Genomic DNA, 6,313 nt, shown 5'->3' with positions numbered 1-6,313 from the left:
TGTAGAGTGTATAATCTATCGATAGTTGAGTCCACAATTACAGACACCTCGTAGTAGGTCACACCATGAATCAACGATTAATAAAAATTGCACCCTAAGCTATGAACTTTGCATTGGTGATGGATGGCAGAAAGACCATCGAGGCATTTGGGACCAGATGATGGTCGTGGTTGTGATCGCTGTAAGGATCACAAGTTGTTCTTGTGAAAGACCACGTTGGTGGTTTGTTGGTGATCCAGGGATGATTACAGTTGGTAAGTTGTCCCGAGGGATGTTCGAGCAGGATCACAGCATGTTGACATATAGTGTTGCATTATTAATAATTGGTTAAATATCATGATATTTTTTGCCATTATGATTATGCCTGTTGTGAGCTTGCAAGTACATTCAAAGTACTGACCTGGCGTGTCATGCCAGATTTCAGGAAAGTATCCTTGGAGAGGAGCATTGTTCGAGTCTAGATCGTGTCCACATCGGTGTCCCTATGATATGGAGCTTCCGCCATCATGTTATTCCGCTGCCACGTAGATGTTCGGATCGAGGCCCCTTTATGTTCACTAAATAATGTACATATTTTTAAGCCGCACCGGGTGTGCCGCTTGGCCTCGACAGCTGTTGTAATGTAAACTCTGTTTCGCTAGCATCAATAAAGCGGTTGTTTTTCTGTACCAATATGTTCTGTGTTGGCAGAAGACATGGTCTCTGGGCTGGTAATGCATGGCAAACCGGTCACTCTGAGCCGGGGTGCCACATTGATGTATCGCGAGCTTTGCTATTATAGTTGGATCTTATGATGTTTTCTCCCCCCTCTACTCTCTTGTAATGGATTGAGTTTCCCCTTTGAAGTTATCTTATCGGATTGAGTCTTTAAATATATTATAACACTTGATGTATGTCTTGCCGTGTGTATCTGTGGTGACAATGGGATATCACGTGATGTATGTTTTGGTGATCAACTTGCGGGTTCCACCCATGAACCTATGCATAGGGGTTGGCACACGTTTTCTTCGTGATTCTCCGGTAGAAACTTTGGGGCACTCTTTGAGGTTCTATGTGTTGGTTGAATAGATGAATCTGAGATTGTGTGATGCATATCGTATAATCATACCCACGGATACTTGAGGTGACATTGGAGTATCTAGGTGACATTAGGGTTTTGGTTGATTTGTGTCTTAAGGTGTTATTCTAGTACGAACTCTAGGGCTGTTTGTGACACTTATAGGAATAGCCCAACGGATTGATTGGAAAGAATAACTTTGAGGTGGTTTCGTACCCTACCATAATCTCTTCGTTTGTTCTCCGCTATTAGTGACTTTGGAGTGACTCTTTGTTGCATGTTGAGGGATAGTTATGTGATCCAATTATGTTATTCTTGTTGAGAGAACTTGCACTAGTGAAAGTACGAACCCTAGGCCTTGTTTCCTAACATTGCAATACCGTTTCTGCTCACTTTTGTCATTAGTTACCTTGCTGTTTTTATATTTTCAGATTACAAAAACCTATACCTACCATCCATATACAACTTGTATCACCATCTCTTCGCCGAACTAGTGCACCTATACAATTTACCATTGTATTGGGTGTGTTGGGGAGACAAGAGACACTTTGTTATTTGGTTGCAGGGTTGCTTGAGAGAGACCTTCTTCATCCTACGCCTCCTACGGATTGATAAACTTTAGGTCATCCACTTGAGGGAATTTTGCTACTGTCCTACAAACCTCTGCACTTGGAGGCCCAACAACGTCTACAAGAAGAAGGTTGTGTAGTAGACATCAATACCGCATATAGGAAGGTATGGTGGACTCATATGGAATAACATTGGGGTTTATGGAACTGGATGCACAAGCAGTATTCCCGCTTAGTACAAGTGAAGGCTAGAATGAGACTGGGAAGCGACCAACTAGAGAGCGACAACAGTCATGAACATGCATTAAAATTAATCAACAATGAGTGCAAGCATGGGTAGGATATAAATCACCATGAACATAAATATCATGAAGGCTATGTTGATTTTGTTTCAACTACATGTATGAACGTGTGCCAAGTCAAGCCACTCGAATCGTTCAAAGGAGGATACCACCCTATCATACCACATCACAACCACTCAAATCGTTCAAAGGAGGATACCACCCTATCATACCACATCACAACCATTTTAATAGCATGTTGGCACGCAAGGTAAACCATTTTAAACTCCTAGATAATTAAGCATGGCATGTGCAACTATAATCTCTAATTGTCATTGCAAACTTGTTTCATTCATAATAGGCTAAATCAGGAACAATGAACTAATCATATTTACAAAAACAAGATAGGTTGAGTTACTTATCATAAATGAACCGGTACTTAACTTCATAACTGTCTTTTACTAGTCCCAATAAGTATTGCAATCTGGCTTAATCTTGAGAAACTTTTTGAATATCATGCATTAGCCCCCAAGTGCCAAATGATGTTACTTTGTAAAGCACTTGGGACTTAAAACATATAAGAGTCATAAAAAGCATTGGCAGACATTAGCCCCCAAGTGTCAAGTGGTATTGCGGTGCATAGTACTTGAGACGTAAACCCTTATATCTTCTAGTTTAAACCTTGACACACCTGTGTATGTTTTGTAGAACGCCCTATCTGAATTGAGCTCCCAATTAACTGATGCAAAGACCCGGCTGACGGATCAAGAAGCAAAAATCAAGAATGCTGACTCTAAACTCCAATTGAGTCTTTCCGATACAGAAAAATTGAAGACTAGCTTGACTGCAAAGAAGAAATCCTAGGCCGAAGAAAAGATGCTGCTAATACAATGTGCTGAAACAGCTGAAGCGGCTCTTGAGGAGGTTACCACGGAGCTCACCGGCTTAAAAAACCGGGTGTCTCAAATGGTTTCCGCCATCTTTGGTAAGTCATCTGTATTAATCACTTATACCTTCTTTTGACCTGGAATATAAGCCGCCTGATGAGCCTTTGTTTAAAAAACACTTACAGGTCCACGAAGCAAAAATTTGAGCCAAGATAGTGTGACCAAATTGAAGGCGGTTTATACCTTGGTGGAGCAATTTTATACTGGCGCTCAACAGGCACTTGCCACCATCTCCCCTGCCAACCAAGGACCCAATTGGTTGAGCGATGTCTTGAAGAAGTTGTCAATCTTACCCGCCAGGTTTCAAGAGGTCAAACGATCTTGTGCCAGAGCCGGAGCCCTGACTGCCCTGAGCCACTCCAAAGCATGGGTGCCAGATCTAGACCCGGTGGATGTAGCTAAGGGGTACCCTACCATGAAGGAAGACGGGGCTCTATTTGAGCAAGATGATTTCATTACCTGTGCGAGGGGGGTTCGACCTCAAGCTACCATTCTTGGAGATGAAACCAACATTGATAAATATCAGCCGGGTTTTGATATGGAGAACAAGAAGATGGCGACTCCCTCTTATAAGGTGACAGATCTTATCCCGCCGGTTCGTCAACATACTTTTGCCCCGGAAGTTGATCCGGCCGGCCTGATTGATGATGAAGCAGAGTTCATTGCCCTGAATGGCTTTGACTGGTCTAATCCCAGCTTCCAATCAGTAGAAGGAGGTGAACCGGCGAGGGGAGAGTCATAACCATCTTATGGGCTCTTAAAGCCTTGTAATAGATTTAGCTTGAAATTGTATGTGTTGCTTATGTCATCACACACAAAATGTTGCATACTACTCTTTGCCAGCACATTTTTGATTACATCTGCAATGTTGTAACTTTGCTCCTACAAAAAGTGAAAGAACTGGCCTGGCGGCTTAACACCGGACGGGTCAAAAAAACACCCGATAGATGTCTATGAGTTGTCATATTGGAAAAGATGAACAAGGCTGAAAAAACTTGTTCGTGAACAACACCGTCATACCTGTGTTTCTTGACTACCGGTTTTCATAATCCAATCTTTTTGAGAAGTCAATGCTTCCATACACCTGATGACTATCATGCCTTGGCGGCTTATTGTCAAACCGGCTTAAATAAAAACCATACTGATAGTTTAGATTTGAGATAATGAAAACCAGGAAGGCAAAATAGTAGATTTCAAACAACATAATTTTGGGGGTTTCTGATTCGAATACGATCATTAAACCAGACCAAAGGGGTTAAGCTAAGATTAGAATACGATCATATAGCCCCCAATGGCTTTGGCGTTGCGCCGATCAAGAGAGTACAGACATCTATGTTCTCTTTGGTTCAAGTACGACCTATGTTTGAACAGGAAGCCCCCAAATGACCTTGAGAGGTTTTTAACGACCCTGATTCAAATACGATCCAAGTCGGACCCAAAAGGGGTTAAGCTATGATTCGTATACGATCAAGAAGCCCCCTAGTGAGTTTGGCTTTGAGCCGATCAAGAGGGTTACAACAGCTATGTTCTCTTTGGTTCGAATACGACCTATGTTTGAACAAGAAGCCCCCAAGTGATCATGAGGTTTACAGCTAGATTTGAATACGATCATAAGCCCGACCAAAAAGGTTAAACTATATTCAGATATGATCATCTCCTTAATGGTCATTTAAATAATGAAAATAGTAAAGATATATGACCTTTGAAGAGAAAACAGACAGAGGTCCTGCTTTATTACTTATCATAATATATACAACATCAAAGTATGTACATGACTAGAGCCGGTAGCTCAGGTGTAGTATGGCCAAAGCTGAGCAATGTTCCACGGCCGGTAGCTCAGGTGTAGTATGGCCAAAGCTGAGCAATGTTCCGACTAACGTGAGTCTTTGTGATCTCGAACGTCAATGAGGTAATATGACCTGTTGTTTATATTCTTGCTGACCACAAAAGGTCCCAAGGCGGGGATAGTTTGTGTGCATCCGATAGATCCTGAATGAGCCAGAGCACCAGCTCACCTTCTTGAAAGGTCCTGGACTTAACCCGGCGGCTGTGATAACGGCGCGGGTCCTGTTAATAAATTGCCGATGGAGCCGCCGCCAAGTCTCTCTCCTCATCTAACAAGTCAAGTGCATCCTGTCGGGCATGTTCATTATTAGCTTCAACGTAAGCTGCCACGCGAGGCGAGTCATGACGGATGTCACTGGTTAGCACCGCTTCCGCTCCATAAACCATGAAGAAAGGTGTATAACCTATAGACCTGTTAGGAGTGGTGTTGATACTCCAAAGCACCGAAGGTAATTCCTCTACCCAACAACCCGGCGTCCGTTGTAAGGGAACCATAAGCCGGGGCTTGAGACCTTTTAAGATTTCCTGATTTGCTCTCTCAGCCTGACCATTAGACTGAGGGTGAGCTACGGAAGACACATCAAGACGGATGTGCTCTCGTTGACAAAACTCCTCCATAGCACCTTGGGACAAATTAGTGCCATTGTCAGTGATAATGCTATGTGGAAAACCAAAGAGAAAAACCACCTTTTTCATGAACTGAACCGTCGTGGCTGCATCACACTTACTCACTGGCTCTGCCTCAACCCATTTTGTGAACTTGTCAACTGCCACTAAAAGATGTGTCTTTTTATCCTTGGACCTTTTGAAAGGTCCAACCATGTCAAGCCACCAAACTACAAACAGCCAAGTGATTGGAATCATCCGCTACTCTTGAGCCGGCACATGCGCTCGTCGTGCAAATTTTTGACATCCATCACACCTACTGACCAGATCCTCCACATCACCGTGAGCCGTTAACCAATAAAAACCATGACGGAAAGCTTTGTCCACAAGATACTTTAACCCGACATGATGACCGCAATCCCGTTCATGGATCTCATGAAGTATTTATTGGCCTTCTTCAGGAGAAACACAATGCTGAAACGCTCCAGTGACGCTGCGATGGTACAACTCTCCGTCAGAAATCGTCATTGACTTGGACCGCCGGGTTATCTGTCGGGCCAGGGTATCGTCCTCTGGCAACTCGCCCCAGGCCATGTAAGCCAGGATTGGTACTATCCAATCTGGAATAACATGAATAGCCGCCACTAACTGTGCCTCCGGGTCAGGAATGGCCAAATCTTCCTTTGTAGGCAACTTAACAGACGGGTTATGTAAAACATCCAAAAAGGTGTTAGGTGGTACCGGCTTACGCTGAGATCCCAACCGGCTTAAATCATCGACCGCTTCGTTCTTTTTGTGGTCAATATGTTCCACTTGATAACCCTTAAAATGCCCTGCAACAGCGTCGACCTCGCGGCGATAAGCCGCCATGAGAGGATCCTTGGAATCCCACTTGCATGACACATGCTGAGCCACCGAATCTGAATCGCCAAGGCACTGGACCCGGCTCAGACTCATATCTTTAGCCATTCGAAGACCATCGAGCAAGGCTTCGTATTCTGCTGCGTT

Source organism: Triticum dicoccoides, chromosome 7A (genome assembly GCF_002162155.2).
Source record: "Triticum dicoccoides isolate Atlit2015 ecotype Zavitan chromosome 7A, WEW_v2.0, whole genome shotgun sequence".
NCBI lineage: Eukaryota > Viridiplantae > Streptophyta > Magnoliopsida > Poales > Poaceae > Triticum > Triticum dicoccoides.
This window is presented reverse-complemented; position numbering follows the sequence as displayed.